This window comes from Octodon degus, unplaced genomic scaffold, assembly GCF_000260255.1.
Source record: "Octodon degus isolate 3935 unplaced genomic scaffold, OctDeg1.0 scaffold00066, whole genome shotgun sequence".
In the NCBI taxonomy this organism is placed as follows: Eukaryota; Metazoa; Chordata; class Mammalia; order Rodentia; family Octodontidae; genus Octodon; species Octodon degus.
Genome location: NW_004524642.1, coordinates 10,370,763 through 10,386,722, shown reverse-complemented (window position 1 = coordinate 10,386,722; position 15,960 = coordinate 10,370,763). Strand labels below are relative to the sequence as shown.

At 41.0% G+C, this 15,960-nt stretch overlaps 1 pseudogene; it reads right to left on the bottom strand.

Moving 5' to 3' along the window:
• Positions 1–702: 702 nt before the first annotated feature.
• On the bottom strand, positions 703–1,735 carry LOC101572824 (annotated as a pseudogene).
• Between the last annotated feature and the right edge of the window lie 14,225 nt (positions 1,736–15,960).

Genomic DNA, 15,960 nt, shown 5'->3' with positions numbered 1-15,960 from the left:
CTCTATTATCAAGAATAATGCAGAAACATTTCATTCTGATGTACAACTGTTATGTACAGCTATTATGTATGACGAGCACATATAGAAAATACAGACACTGCAGGGTGACTGAGCAACTTTGAAATAAATCCATAGACTAAGTCACAGCATGCATAAATCATTTATTCTTAAACTGTTCATTTTATTTTTATTTTTATTTATGGTTTCTTTTCTTTTTTTTCTTTCTTTTTTTTCTTTCTTTTTTCAGAACCAGGGATTGAACTCAAGCCCTTGTGCTTCCCAGGGAACCACTTATTCCAATGAGCTGTCTCCCCGGCCCCTCAACTGTTCATTTTAGCTGAACAAATTTTTATTAGCATATTGGTAATTTTCAAATGATATAATAAAAAAAAATCTAGTTGCAGCATTTCATTATTTTGCTGAATTATATTTGAGAAAAAGAAGCTAGCTGCCTCCTCTATTTTAATATTAGTATATTCTGGATCACATTATACAAATACATAGAAACTTAAAAGATCATAAATTTTTCACAAGGAAATGTTATTTATTATATATCATTGATGGGTATTTGCAAAATATCTGAACACTGCGAACATGAGAAGCTTTAGCTTCTCAGGAACATGAGAAGCTTTAGCTTCTCAGGACAGAGTGTATACTGTCCTGCCGGGATGTAGGTGCTCGACACAAGGCCTCGTAGCGACCTCAGTCCACAGGAGGTAGGAGTTGATCAATGAATTGCTTAATGTCCATCATTTCCTGTTGACAGGAACTATGCATCCTGCCTTCAAAGGTTTTGGAAGTTACATGCGCTGGACTTACTAACACTTTTTTTTTTTTTTTTTTTTTTTAATGTATTTGGTTACAGGGTCTCTCTGTGCAGCTCAGACTCCTAGAGTTGTCAGTCCTTCTGTTGTCAGCCTCCCAGAGCTGCACTGCAGGCGGGCGACCCCACGCCCGGGCTCTGTCGGCTCAGCGCGCCGGGGTGCGGCCAGGGCTGCAGGTGCTGCGGGACGGTCCCTGCGCTTGCCTAAGCAGGCGCTTAGTCCGCTGAGCTATCTTGCCGGCCCTTGCCAACGTTTTTAGTTTTTCAGCAGTAAGGGAACCAAACATAAGGGGAGCTAAAGGGTGACAGTCTCTGTGGCGCTTGGAGAAGCAGCTTTGTTAACACCACTGATAGGACTTTTGGGAAACGAAGCCGGGTGTGGAAGCAGCGACGCCCGCCAGCTTCTGCGGGGCGGTGAGGGTGGTGTGCAAGACAAAGCGCCTGCCCAGGAAAATCCTCCCAAAACGATTCTGTCAGAAGGAATGCCCTTCTCCACCTCTTTGTCTATTGAAGCTTTGACATCTGCGGCTGCCCATTTAATCCCAGGCTCATCTTCCCGAGTACCTGCAGAAAGCTCAATGGTATCAAACCAAGAAATCATAACAGCCATGCTCATATTTAATGTTACAGGCGTAGCAGGCCTGTAGGAGAACAATATTTTCGATTTCTTAAAAAATTCAATTTGAATAAAAGACTGCTGCAGTTTTTAATGAAGTCCACTAATCTTTGCTCTTAAATTGATTATGCATGTGTGCGGATATATGCACTATGAGGACTTCCGATGCGGGCAAAGGCTTCCACCCATCCATGCCCGGTGTCTCCCAATCCATGAAGGAGAATAACCGCGGAGGTGGCCTTCTGGGCAGCCACCACGATGGCCGGCAGCGACCCAGACGTGTCGCTGCCACACATTCAGGGCTCCGTGGGTGAGCGTGTGGGCTGCGAGTCCGGCCACCTACGGGCGTGCTGGTTACTGTTGAATATTACTGATGCCCTAGTGACACAACATTAAGCAGTTCAAAGCCTTGCTCGAGTTCTGTTGTCATTCTGTACTTGAGCTCTATGACAGTGATCCTAGCATTTTCCCCGTGCTTTTGCTGTCATAATCCAGCCCAACTATGGTCATCCTTTTTACAGCTCATCCCAGTGAGCCCGCATGAACCACATACCTTCTTCCCACCCTCTGAATTCCCATTAAAGTTCTTGGGTGTCCACAAAATCTAGTCAGGGATACCCTTTTTTATAAAACAGCTTTTTATTATTAGCTAAACATAAGGAGAAGTGGTAGAGGTTTTGCTCCTGTATTTGCTAAGGGTCCTCTTTGCAGAGTCCCACACCCACTCCTGGGACTCTAGTGACTGAGTTAGGTTCAGCCTGCTAAATCTAACTGAAGATTGATTCAGTTAGGAGTGACTTTATTCTGTAAATCTACATAACTGTGTGATTGTGCAGAGTAAAGAAGATCAGCTCTAAGATGGCTTTTTTACCTCTGCCTAAACAGAGAAGCAGCTGGTATTCTGCTCAGTAAAACAAATTAAAGCACTGTCTCACCAGGCATTTCAGGCACCCCGTTACACTGGTATTTTATGATATGCAGCTTCAAAGCAGTCTTTAAGTGCTGAGTCTTTATCAGTTGAATTCAATGTGAGGTTTTACTCTTCTCCATTATGCTCTACCAAATGCTGGCTGGAACTGTGTGATGCTACTGTTCTCTGTCATTCTGTCCTTAGGAATCTTTGTCTGCCTTCTTTATGCATGCTGTGGCTGTGGGAGCAGTGTTTTAAGATGTCTTTGATGGAAAGAACCCAAGCTCCAAACAGAAGTCAGGAGGTCGTGGCCCTTTTCTGACCACTTGGCAAACAGTGGACAAGGTGCCGCTGCTGAACTCTTTTACATGGTCTGGTATCATGTGGGTCCCTCAAGCACTGGGGGACTTACGAGACATTTCTAAGATCTTTCATTACTGATAAAGACAAGCTAGTTGAAACTGAAAGTTGCACAATTTTATTTTTTTTTCTGCTGGCTATTGAGTGATTGATTAGAGTACTGGGGATTGTATTTAGGGCCTCTGCCCTGAGCTATAACCCCCATCCTTTCAAAAAAATGTATTCTTTTGAGACAAGATCTCACCAAGTTACTAAGTTGCCTTGGCTAGGCTTGAGGTTGCAGCCCTCCAGCCTCAGCTTTCCAAGGTGCTTTGTTATCTATCCTTTACTTTCAGCTTGCCCCTCTGCTTGAAAATACATGTACATTTAAATTGTAGGACTATTGAGAGCTATCTCTGATCTTGTAAATGCTAATTATGGCTTTCAAGTACTGAATTTAGATGAACTTATATTTCAGAACAAAATTTGACTGAAACTTTCCTGGAAAGCAAGGAGGTGAAGTTGGCCAATGAGGTACCTGGAGGCAAAGAAAAAAGAAGAAGTGAAAAGGTAGAGAAGCAGGGGAAAAAAATCTAAGTCTGGAATCATGCCTTTCCTGACAGAAGCCGTGCCATAGAGCTGGAGGACTGGGCCGGGTGAAGGGGACACCGTTGGTAATTAGGGTCGTCCTCAGTGGTGTTTGCTCTATTATTATTGCACCACTTGGGGTAGAAGATCAGGGATTAGAGAATCACAGGTAATATTTTTCAGTTAATAAGACCAGAATTCACAGCACAAAGAATGGAAGGGGGTGGGAGTTCTGGTAGGTAGTTCTCATCACAGACACCATAGATGTTAACATGGCAATTAATTTACAAGGTGTGTGCTCATGCACTGAGCCTGCTTCGATATTATTTTTGCTGATGTAGCTAATATAATTCACAATGGTCAGTTTTTAGTTACAGACAACAAAATCTACTCCAGCTAAGAAAAGCAGAAAGTGATTTATTAAAAGATAATGGTGGCTCATAAATCATCAGGTAAAATGCGAAAAGAAACCCAACGCTGAATTATGCAACAGTTCTCTAGACTGAACAACAGAAAGGGGCTACCGAGGGAGCTGATGTCCGTACTAGGATCACAAATTTGCTGAATCAGAACACCATCCACGTAACCACTTGTTCTAGAACAGCCACTGCAACAAGTAATGTATCAATAGTATCACGTATCAATAATACGGATCTTATATTTCCTGTTTCCCATTTTACTAAGTTACAAGAAATTTATGCCAGTATGATCCATTGAATAAACAAGTAATTTCTTGAATTTTAGCTACAAGACAATCAGAGAAACTCTTTTTTTTTTCTTGTTTTCCCAGCCTTTCCATGCAAGGAATTAGAAAATTTGTCAATCAAGTCGCACTACTGGGCTGTACAGCTCTCTCACTTCAGTAGACTACCTAGAATCCAGAATCAAAATGAGGGCTATCGTAACAAAACTTAAATTCAAAGATGGAAACAAAACATAACAAACCGAAACCCAAAGGAGACTAAAAAATGCCACCCCTTCTTGAATTCTTGAGTCACCCCTATTATCCACCCACCAATAAGTAATACCTAATTTGACTTTACAGGAAAGAGTAAGAAACCTCTATTTTGATGTCAACAAGTTGTGGCATCTGTTATAGCAACTAGCATGAGCCCATCTAAGACAGTCTTCTCATTGATTCTTCCTCAGAATGATCCAATATTCATTAATCTGTCCTATTGAACCTAGCCACAGCAATCATGCTGTTGGTATGAGACAGAAAGCCATTAGGAATCTTTTCCTAGTGTATTCTTTCAGTCTTATTTTGCTCCAGTACCTTTCATATGTCCTGGGTGCTTCAACACATAGAATTACTGGTTGTTCCTTTATCTTTATACATGTGTATGTTCTTCCTAGAAGTCTTCTTCATCTCTACATTCTCCTGTTCAATGATACTTTTCTGTATTCTATAACATACTTTTTCATAGAATTTTTTTTTTTTTTTGTGGCCGAACTGGGGATTGAACTCAGGCCCTTGCACTTGGCAGGCAAGGGCTTATTCTACTGAGCCATCTACCCGGCCCTTCTTTTCATAGCATTTGTTGTATTGTCATTTTATTGCTATTTTACCTTTCTCATCTACTACACTATAATCTTTTTGAAGATTTACTTGTTTTATTTTTAAGATGTTTTCTTAGTACTTAGTGTAGTATTAAGCACATAATAGATACTCAATAAGTTTTTTAATATATTAAACATGTTTGAGTTGCATTCTGCAGGAGAAGACAGTAAAAATACAGAAACATACCTACACAAAGAAGCATTTAAGCTATTGGCCATGTTCTAAGATGGCTTGATTTCTCAGGTTTCATTTTTCTCTGTCTACCTCTTCTACATCTTTAAAATATGGCATGTGACATCTGAAATTATGTCATATAATTTCTACATTATCTTTGGGCTGCTCACTCTGGGAGACACCAACTTCCTCATAGTTATGACACCCAGTCTTTAGAGAGATGCAGATGCAGAAAAGGACAGCTTGTTCACTTCGGCTAGCAGGCTAGAGAACAAGCCACAATGGAAGTCACGGGCTGCAGTGAAACCTTTTTTATGTTTATTTTATTTTTTTAATGTATTTGTTACAGGGTCTCACTATGCAGCTCAGACTTGTAGTGATTCTCTTCTTTGCAGACTACTCAGTGCTGGGATTACAGGCGTGCACCACCATGTCCGGTCTTGGTGGCCAGCACAGCACGCCTGGGGGCAGAGCCACTACAGCAAGCTGTACCAGGCATTGAACCCAGGTCCTTGCACTTGCCTACACAGGCACTTAGACCACTGAGTTATCTCTACCCTTTGAATGACACAATATCTAGCTGGTATCTGCCTGTAAATTTTGGAAAAAGCCTAAGCACAGTTTCCAGCCAAGACTTTTCTGAGTTTTTGACAGGAATGATGAAAGAAAATGCATGATTATTGACACTTTAAACCATTAAATTTTGAGGTAACTTGGTATATAGTTACAGGATTTAAGAGTCAGGAGAGAAAATGTAAACAGGAGGATTTTACTTCTAGGTGTAAAACACAGGCTTAGCTGACAAATCTAAAGTAGCTAAGCAAAGGACAAAGGGAAGATTCCAGCTTTTATGTCCTTGGCCAAGGGGTTGGTCTTGGGCATGGAACTGGTGGGCAGGCAGGAGGAGAACAAAAGCGATTGGGTAAGCTGTGACAGTTTTGTATCTTCATGGTCCTGCTTTCACACAACAGAATGTTACAGAAATGGGTGATTACAAAATTTCACTGACCAGGAAAATGGTTACTGTTTTGTTTCCCCCTTTGATATCTTTATAAATGGGTTTGTATGGACAGCATCACTGTCATTATCATTTACTTTGCTATGGGGGCTGCCTCCCTGTTGGGAAGAGGGGGAACTGTAACAAAAGGAAAAGAGACTTACGTGGCTGCTGCGACTTGGTAAAAATCCTCAAGCTTCTGCTGTGTGCCAGCTGGTCAGCTCTGGAGTGAGTAGGCAGGGCTGTCGACCCTCAAGCTTCTGTCATTCATCGGCTACTTAGTCTGTTTCCAGAGTGACTAGGGCAGGGCTGTCCTCATTGGCAATGGCTTAATTTCACAGCAAGACCTGCTGGCTTGATAGGTCTGGGTCCTGCCTGCTGCTCTACATGTTTTGAGCTGCTGGCTTCAACTGGCTGTGGTGGATCCAAGGCACATGTCCTGTAATTTTAAAGGCAGTGGAGTTAGACAAGATCACAGAGCAGGGCCCATCCCATATGGACCGCGGAGTTGGAGGACTTTCCTTGTTGACCCAAATAGAGTCTCTAGTATTAAAGCAGTAAATTAGGTTGTCTGTTAATCTTATAGGCATTTCTCCTGTACCTCACAATGGATACCTTGTATGGCTATTCCCAAACCCTGTATCTGTCTTCTTAGAGTTAATTTGCCTAGTTTGTGTGGAGCACCTTTAATTTGGTTTATACTTAGGGTGGTCAGCTGCATAGGATTTCATAAGGGGAATACCCCATTTGTTTAATAGCCGTGGAGGAGGGCTGTGGATAGGACTTGATCCTTTTTCAGGTGTGTTTTTTGACAATACTTTTTTTAAAGCAATAGTTTGAACACTCAGTTTACATTCTTTACCTTTCCAGAGCTTTGAGGCTGTAGGATGTGTAAAATTTTTATTTTTTATTTTCAACATCCATATGAACTTCTGAACTATGCCTGTCACACATGCTGGTCCATTGTCTGAGTCCAAAGTTGGGGCAAGTCTGAACTTTGGTGCAATACCCTTTCATAGCACCTTTGTCATTTCTAGTGCCTTCTTTGTCTAGGTAGAGAAGGCTTCACCTTACCCTGAGAAGTTGGAACTAGCATCAAGGTATATCAATAGCTTCCACTCAAAGCTTTCGGTGATGCCCACAAACTAGTTTTCACATTGGGTAGCACTTGCCTTTTGGATACCTGGGTGCCTGCTTGGACCTTGTTTTGGGTTGTTTTGCATATAAAGCTAGCACTGCTTGCAAACAGCTTGAGTAATGGCAGTGGCCAGGGGACATAGAAGTGACAATTCAGTAATATCTTTAGTGGCATTTTTTCCATATGAGACCCCAGAAAGAATTGCCTCACAAACCTAGGGGCCATCCTTTAGGTATAGAGTCTCCCATCAGTGAGACTCTGTTTTCAGTTGAAGTACAGTCTCAGAGTGTGATCTCCAGGGGAGAGGCTCCTTTTCCCCACCTGTGATGTCTTATCTGATTACAGTGCCAAATTTTGTTCATGGACCAATACAAGTTAATCCCATAGCTTTTTGGATGGACCAGGTTTAGATTTACATCTCCTTGTGGGACAAGTTAACTTAAGCTCGTAGTTTTTAGGGCAAGTCTCTCCCTCACAAGGGTACTGGGCAGTTTGGGAGGTATAGAAACTCGTGTTAGATGTTTTGTCCCTTATGACATGCCTTTTAGACCAACCCAAATGGCCTCTTTTCTGGGACTCCTGTAGATCCCACAATAGTCACTTTTTTTTTTTAAGACAATGACCTAATAAAGTATGCTACTACTAAGTATAGGGCCCCACTGTCCACCATAAAGTTCACTGGTTTTGTTATTTATTTATTTTTTTATTATGACTACAACTTCACTGGGGCCTAGAAGATAGAGCCCCATCTGGCTTAATCCTCGTGGCTTTTAGTTCCCACCAGTCTGATCAGGTCTGGTTTTTGTTTTCCCTGTATTGTCCCTGGTGACAAGGTCTCTGGTCTTATAGCCTCTATTCTCTTTTCTGGGCATTCATCTTTCCAATGTTCTATATCTTTTTGCACACACGTATTGATTCCAGCCTGGCTTTCTTTAGTTCCTGGGTCCCTCTACAGTCAGAACTTTTTTGTCTTCTCCTTTGTGTCCATCTCTTGATGACCTCTGTTTCTTTCCCCTCATGAGTCCTGCTGCTAGCAGATCTGTCTTTTTGTTTGGGCTTTCAGTTGGCCTTCTGTTTGACTTTTTGATCATAGTTAACACACTTTACTGGCTACTTCCAAGAGCTGAGTGGCATTCATGCCAGCAAAGCCCTCTCGCTTCTGTAATTACCATCTGATGTCCCCTTGAGGTTGCCCTACAAAAGTTACATTTACCATGTGTTGATTTTTGGCTGCTTCAGGGTTAAACAGAGTGTAGAGATGCAATGTCTCAGAAAATCTCAGAGAATCGACTGGGGCTTTTCTCTGTTGTATGGGATATCTCTGAAATGTTTTCCACAGCTTTCTTGCTTTCTGCCTTCAAGTCTTCCAGCAGGGTTTTTTATATTTTATTAGACTATCTATCCTCATTACAACATTTGGGTTCCAATTTGGTTTAGTCTCGGGGAAAAGGCTTTGTGCATATATTTGGACATTTGTCACTCCTGTGGAGGCATGGCCTTCTACCCAGTGCAGAGCTCACTCTCCAGCATTCTCTGGTATTGAATAGCATCAGGAGAAGCTGTTGACAATCTGTCTAATTTGGGTTGTGCATTTGGAAGATGGATTATATTAGATCTATGCCTGCCTGCAGTTTCTCTGTGTAGGAGAGGATATGAGGTTTCCAGTTGAGAAGGTCAGTGGTTGAAAAGGCTGATAAATAAGGCCATTGTGCCTCTTGGATTTGACTCTCTGTGTCATAATAAATAGGTGCCTTGGCACAATTAAAGGTGGCTGGCTTTATCTGCCTCCTGATCTCAGAGATTCCTTCATTTTTCTTCTTGGGGGGGTTCTGTTTTTTCAGTTCTCTTGAGGGGCAGGCACCAGAGACTTAATGTTTTCTGACCCCTATTTTCCCATGTACTGGCCTCGGTAGAGGTAGATACATTGGAGCATAAGGGGAAGGAGTTTCTGAACCCTTTGGCAGCTCCTGTAGCACTGGTCTGTCTTGAGCCCTCTGTTGTTTGCTCTTAAACCCTGTAGTTACTGGCAGAATGGCTTTCCTTCCATCCTTTATACAGGGCACAGACTGAGCCCCAAGAGGTTTTTATTTATTTATTTTTTTAGTATGCTGCCAGACAGAATTGAAGCCATGCAGACTGCGCTTGAACCATATTCAGCCATGAGTATATATAGGGAAGTTGTTCTGGACGCGCTACCTGTTCTCCTCCATTTCCCATAACCATCTGACATAGCCTTCCAATCAGCCCCTATCTGTCATCCCCTTCACAGACTACCCTATATTAAAAGGCAGCCAATCAATTTTTTTCACTTATGCATTAGGTACAGGGTCTCACCAAGCAGCTCAGACTTGGAAGTGGTCCTCCTGTCTTCAGCCTCCCCATGATTAGGATTACAGCTGTGTGCCACCATGCAGGCTCAGCAGGCCCTGGAGGTGGGGCTGGCTTGGCTTGTGGGACCAGGGCTCAAACCCTGGTTCCTGTGCTTGCCAAAGCAGGCGCTTAGCCTGTTGAGCTACCTTGCCTGCCCTCAGGCAATCAATTTTACAAAAACTCTCTAATGTCTGGGGGTGAACTTTACTTTCTGTTCCCCGGTATAATCTTTTTTTGAGTTTTTCACATATATTCTAGGGGAGTAGGCTTTGATGATTCTCCTTTGTTTTCCACCCAAATGTGGAACAACCTATTTTTACAGTTATTATGAACCTTTACAACAATCTGGGTTTGGATTTTAAAGGGTGCTTTTTTTCCTTACAGACCTTTAAGTAGAGACCTTTAAATAAGACCTTTGAGGCCTTACAGACCTTTAAGTAACCTTGAATGAGTGTTCTTATCTTAAACCAATAAAGAGCAGTGAAAAGAGCAAGTTAACCCTATGACAGCAATTCAGGAATTTGCTATGCACAAGAAATGTTTTAAAAGACCCCAAATTAATCAACTCAGATTGGAAACCAAAAGGACATTTATGAATTAGTTAAAACTTGTAATTTGATTTTTTCCTGTAAAACTTCCTTCAGCCAGACAGGCCTTTGGTTATTTTGTCCCAGACTAGAGCTGCCCTTTGCTTGTCGTGCTTTAAACTCACTTTGCAATGACAAGATGAGCCTTGTCCCATCCCTCCAGTCTCAGCAGGGACAGCTGGGCCTCAGCGCTGGGCTTCATGTTTTGGGCCAGCCAGTTTACCAGCTGTCTTTTGGTCCTGGCCACTGTGGAGGCCACGTTTCCTCAGTCTCACTCCACTTTGCTCACTCACACAAGTGTGTTTTCTTCACATCTTTTAGACCCATATACTTTATTTTACACACATGCACACACACACACACACACACACACACACACACTCATATTTTTTCATTTCCAGTTCTTTTTATCCAGGTGTTAGATTCCTAAGCCGCTCTTGATGCAAGGCATGTCTAGAATTCCAACCCTGCAAGCGACTCTCAGCTTTCCTACTTGGAGTGTGTGTTTCACTAGATTTCCTCCAAGTCTGGCTTCACAGTGCACCTCATTGCAAACTTCTTTCATTGCAGGTCTGCCGCATGAGTTGTAAGCTGTTTAGGAGAGCCTCCCTTAGATTCCATTTGAGTTTGCAGGTTTTGCCTTACTTAGCTCTGGTTGGAGCAACTGTGAACCCCCAGTGGCCACTCCCCATATCCCAGCACTCCTGTGAGCCAGTTCTAATTGCAGGTCACTCCAGGTTGGGAGTCTACCTGGGAGTCTCCTGGCTGGGTACAGTTCTGATTTTACTCCAGGTAAGATTACTATGCACTCCCCAGTAGGTGATCAGGATCCTTTTCTGTCCTAGTGGGATGGGTTTTCCTCCTCATATCCCCTTCCTTACCTTACCATGGTCTTGTAGTATGCTGTTGTTACAGAATTCCATCAGGTCCCATTTGTACTGACAGGGGAGACACTGAGAGCTGATGTTGCACCCTGTGGTGCCAGAGGTCTCAGGACTCCCAGCAGCTTGGGTCCTCTTGGGCCTGTAGGCAAAGGAGACAGCAAATCCCTCTTCTCTAGTCTCTTCATAGTTGGCAGAAATGTTGCAGGATCAGAGATAGCAGAGACTGAATGGGACACAGGAGGATTTTTATCTTTAGGTGTAAAACTTTGGCTCATCTGATAAATCTAAAGTGATTGAGGGCCAGGGAGATAGCTCAGCAGCTTAAATGCCTTCCTGGCTAGCTCAGTGTCCTGAGTTTAATCCCTACTATCAAAAAACAATAAATTTTTTAAAAAATAAATAAAGTGACTGAGTGAAGGATAAAGGGTTGGTTCCAGCTTTTATGTATTTGGCCACGTGTTGGTCTTAGGCATGGAGCTCATGGTCAGGCGGAAGGAGAACAAAGGCAATTGGTCAAGCTGTGACAGTTTTGTATCCTGATGGCCCTGCTTAGACATAACAGGATGTTATAGGAATAGGGGATTACAAAACTTCACCTAGAGAGACACAAGTTATTGCTTCAATATAGCTATTGGTGACTAAACAATGTCTCTTTAAAGATAGTTTAAGAAAGCCTCTGCAAAGACATGCCATTTGATGTCACCTGAATGGGGACATATCAGTGGACACTTTGGCACTCAGGTGTTCCAGAGAGCAGTAACAGTGAATAGCCCTAAGATAAGGGACACCTGGGCTTTGCAAGAGACAGAAGAAGGTGAGTGTGAGAAGAGTTTAAGTGGACTAAGAACATTATGAATTGGGAGAAAAGTTTAGGTGCCAAGTTCTTTCAAACAAGGTGAGGTTTTACAAGGAATTTGAACTTTTTCTAAGTGCAATACAAGCTATTAAAAATTTTTAGTCTTTTTTCATAATTTTATTGATAAACAAATAGCAATGAGACAGTTTCAAATCAAATTGCTAGGACAGTTTCACTAACTAACACACTGCATACATTCTTCTTAGTGGTTAATTGATGTATAAGATGTGGACTTGATATCGTATTTACAAACACCATTAGAACATATCATTCTACTCATGAAGAGAATGTAACTGTATATCTATCCTAATCACTTTGAATACACAGATACAAAATGGACATTCATCTGTATACCCTTTTTTTGTAAAGTTTTGTTATTTGAATATTATAGGTATGTAAACTCAGCAAAATATTCTAAGAGTCCAGTAGCCCATAATAGCATTGGATCTTCTGTTTAACTGGCAATATCAGAAATTGTTGACCTGAGTCCCTTATAGCTCAACATAACAGCATGGCTTTCCTTCCTATATTTCATCTTCATACTTTTCTACTGGATGGTTAAGACCAAGGTAAAGCAGTAAAAAATTTTTAGTATTATTAGTTGTCTCAGTTACTCTTCTATCATTGCTGGGATAAATATCAAACACCCAAAATGAAGGAAGGAAAGGTTTATTTAGCTCACAGTTACTGAAGGTTTCAGTCCATACTCAGCTGGCTCCAAGGCAGAGGGGCACAGGGCACAGAATAACCTTTCATGGTGGTGGCAAAGAGAAGAGAGAGGCAGCAGCTAGCCTCTTTCCCTTCCTCACCTTATGATGCAAATTACCTGCCCCAGGGCAGGTACAGTGTCTACACCTACAATAATCAATCAAAACTCAAGAAGCCACCCTGTGAACTGCATGGGCTTTGGGGGGACACCTAGACACACAACATGACATTAGCGATGCGAGGCAAGTGTAGATGGTGAAGGAGATGAGACTTAACATAGCCAACTCAGTTTTGTTGTGAAAAGGGGGAGAGATCAAGGATCAAGTGATTTTTTTTTTCTTTTTAAACATGTGGGAGAGATTAATACTAGAATAGATCAAATGATAGGGACAGTTGTCTATAAGTAGGCCAGAGGGATGAATTTAGATTTTTGAGAGAGGTGGTTCTTCTGTAGGAGCAGACACGAGGCCAAGTGCACAGACACTGCTAATTAGACTGTTCACTCTAAAAATGAGGTGCGCTTATCTAAGTGCCTCTATTTTCTCAAGAAGATGATAATGAACTAAAGGTGGTGATGGAAGAGGTTTGAAGAAGGTATAAATAAATGTAGATTTGAGGTGTGAATAAATGTAATGCAAAGGTGGAATTTCTACTGTTTTCTACTCCAGGGAAAACAACCACCACAATAAAGAGAAAAACAAGTCGTAATGAAGTATTTAGTCCAAAAAACCAAGGCTGGCAATGAGGAGGAATCAAAAAGTAAAACCGACCTGAGAGAAAAATGAATTGTATTTTAATCTGAGCACCTCCCCCCCAATTCTTATTCTTTAGAGTTAGAGGGATCGGTATATTTAGATAAAAGCACATCTTCTGCAATTTTTCTTTGTCTCTTATGTTCTTTTCTGTTAGTGGTGTAGGGGTTCACGTTTACAAAACAGATAGCATGTCTCTGCAGCACCAGTGGAACCAATACTATCATAGCTAAAAACTTGATACTCTCACTCCAAGAAGATACCCATGATTACCCAGTAGATTTAGGCATTCATCATAATTAACCAAATTATATTGATGGACTGCTCTGGGCCTTAGGAATAGGAAACAGCAGTGAGTGATAAAGCAGCAGGGCTCCCAGCCCTCTTGTAATCTACTCCAGCCCTGAGTTAGCATGGAGGTAGTCACTGTGCCTTTGGTACTTCAACAGTCTAAAAAGGTGAAGTATAATATGTTTTTATAGGCACAGAGAGACAGTAGAGTTAGTAGAATGTGGCCTTTAAGGAAAACAAATTTGAGTCTTCTGAACTTTGTGTCCAAGTTTCCTCATTTATAAAATGAAAATGAATAGAAAGCATTCCATTCAATTCTTAAAATAATCAAATGAGGCTTTGTATATAAACTGCTTACTGTACAGTATAGAACACTATGCTGTTATAAGATTAATTAGTATTAATTAACATGAGTATTTATGTTGCGGGCTTGTAAGGAGAGCTTCTTCAAAGGCATGAATCTGGCTCCCCATTTCCTGGATTCATCCAGCAGCAAGCCGTCCAGAGTACAAGAAAAGCCTATGACAGTGAAAACATATGAGTTTATCCATAGTCTGGCCCAATTAGGAGGGCAGCTAGTCTTTCCTCCTCCCGCACTCCCAACACAAGGAAGTGCATGCCCTATTCCTATTTATGCCTTTAGAAGGAGTAAAATAAAAGCCAGGAAATGTGGATATGTACATTTTGTCAGGCTTTGGCCCACCTGAGTGTCCAGCAAACGTTAAGCCCTTCTTGGTGCCAGGGCTGGGGTAGGAGGTGGGGGATGGCAGTGGGTGGTTTTCACTCTCATCAAAAGGAAGCTGGAGAAACAGTTCATCTTTTTAAAAAATCTAAAGTTTTGAAGATCCATTCTGACTTCTCTCTCTCACATATCTTTTTCATGTAAGTGAGAAAATTACAACTTCATGCAAATAAAATAGGACTCAAACTTTTCAAATAAATTTTAACATTAGCTAAATTTTTGTCATGATACTGAGGTCAACGTAATGCAGAAACTAAATAATATTCTGGGAGTGATGGTGTGTGTCTGTAATCTCAGGGCCCTGAGTGTCTGGTGGATCACGAGTTGGAGCTGAGCCTGGGAAACTTAGGGACTTAGAGAAACCCTGCTTTAAGATGGAACATAAAGAGAGCTGGAGATGAAGCTCAGTGCAAAGGCCTGAGTTCATTCCCCAGTACTGATGGAAAATAAAAAATAAATAAAAGAAACAAAGTAATCTAGCATAACCCCTTCTGTACTCACAAATTTTTATCAGGATTTCCAAAGCAGATTTTTGGTTTTCTACACATTCAAAATGTTATGATTCATGTGGCAATTATACCATTTCTAGAGGAATCAGGGACTGCCTATGGTATTATTCTCTTTGGAAATAAAGTATCTTTCTAAAGCAACAAATTTAAATTCTATTTTACAATTTAATATTGAATTGTGATTTAGTACTAAAACTAAAAATGTCATGTTAGAATCAAACAACCCTCACAATCAACCACTGAATAAGTTCATTTATATGTTGTTCTACAAAAGCAAATCACATGAATGTCAGAAAGTTTCCCCAATTAACATTATTCTTCCAATTATAATAAATACCTCAATCATCTTTGTGCATTACAATTTGCACCTCCTTCCACATTCTGCTAGATGAACAAATGTAGGTAGCTTCCATTTAAGTCTATACAGATCAATTATTGAGCTTTTTACACATTTCTTTTAAACACAATTACCTTGAGGAAGAAGGATGAGTTTATGAAAGCTTCCAAAGTATTTATGCAAAAATGAAAAAAATGGTTCCCAAGCTGCTTTTCAGTTTTAGAAGACTTTCTGTGTATATTTAAAGATGGCATTATGCAGTCATTCATTCTGTAAATTAAACCTTTTGATTGCTGGTAGTATTATGCAAAGCTAGTATATTGTTCCTATTTGCAAATATACTATATTGGTGAATGCTTTCTTTTTCTTTACCTAAAGTGCTAAACTGTATCATAATATAAAAAGAACCTCTTAAAGGTGAAGAAAATAAAACATTTTTCCATCATCTTTGGGAGCACAAAATTGATATGGTCACTTGAGGTACCCAAAGATAAGTGGAGCTAGGACATAGAGGTGGGGAGGGAGGTGCCCTGAAAATATAAGAATGCACTATATGAATATCGGGAAAAATTTTCCCAGGAACCCCTAACCATTGAAACACAACTACTACACATGAAGAGTATTTTGATGGAACTGGGTTCTGGGCAATTTTGCCTAATTCTGTCTTTTTTTTTTTTTTTTTTTTGCTGCAGAAAGTAATGGTTAGTGCTTCAATTTCCTTCAGGATATCCAAGGTAGGCAAATGATTCAGTGAGGAAATATAGGGCCAAGCCACAGT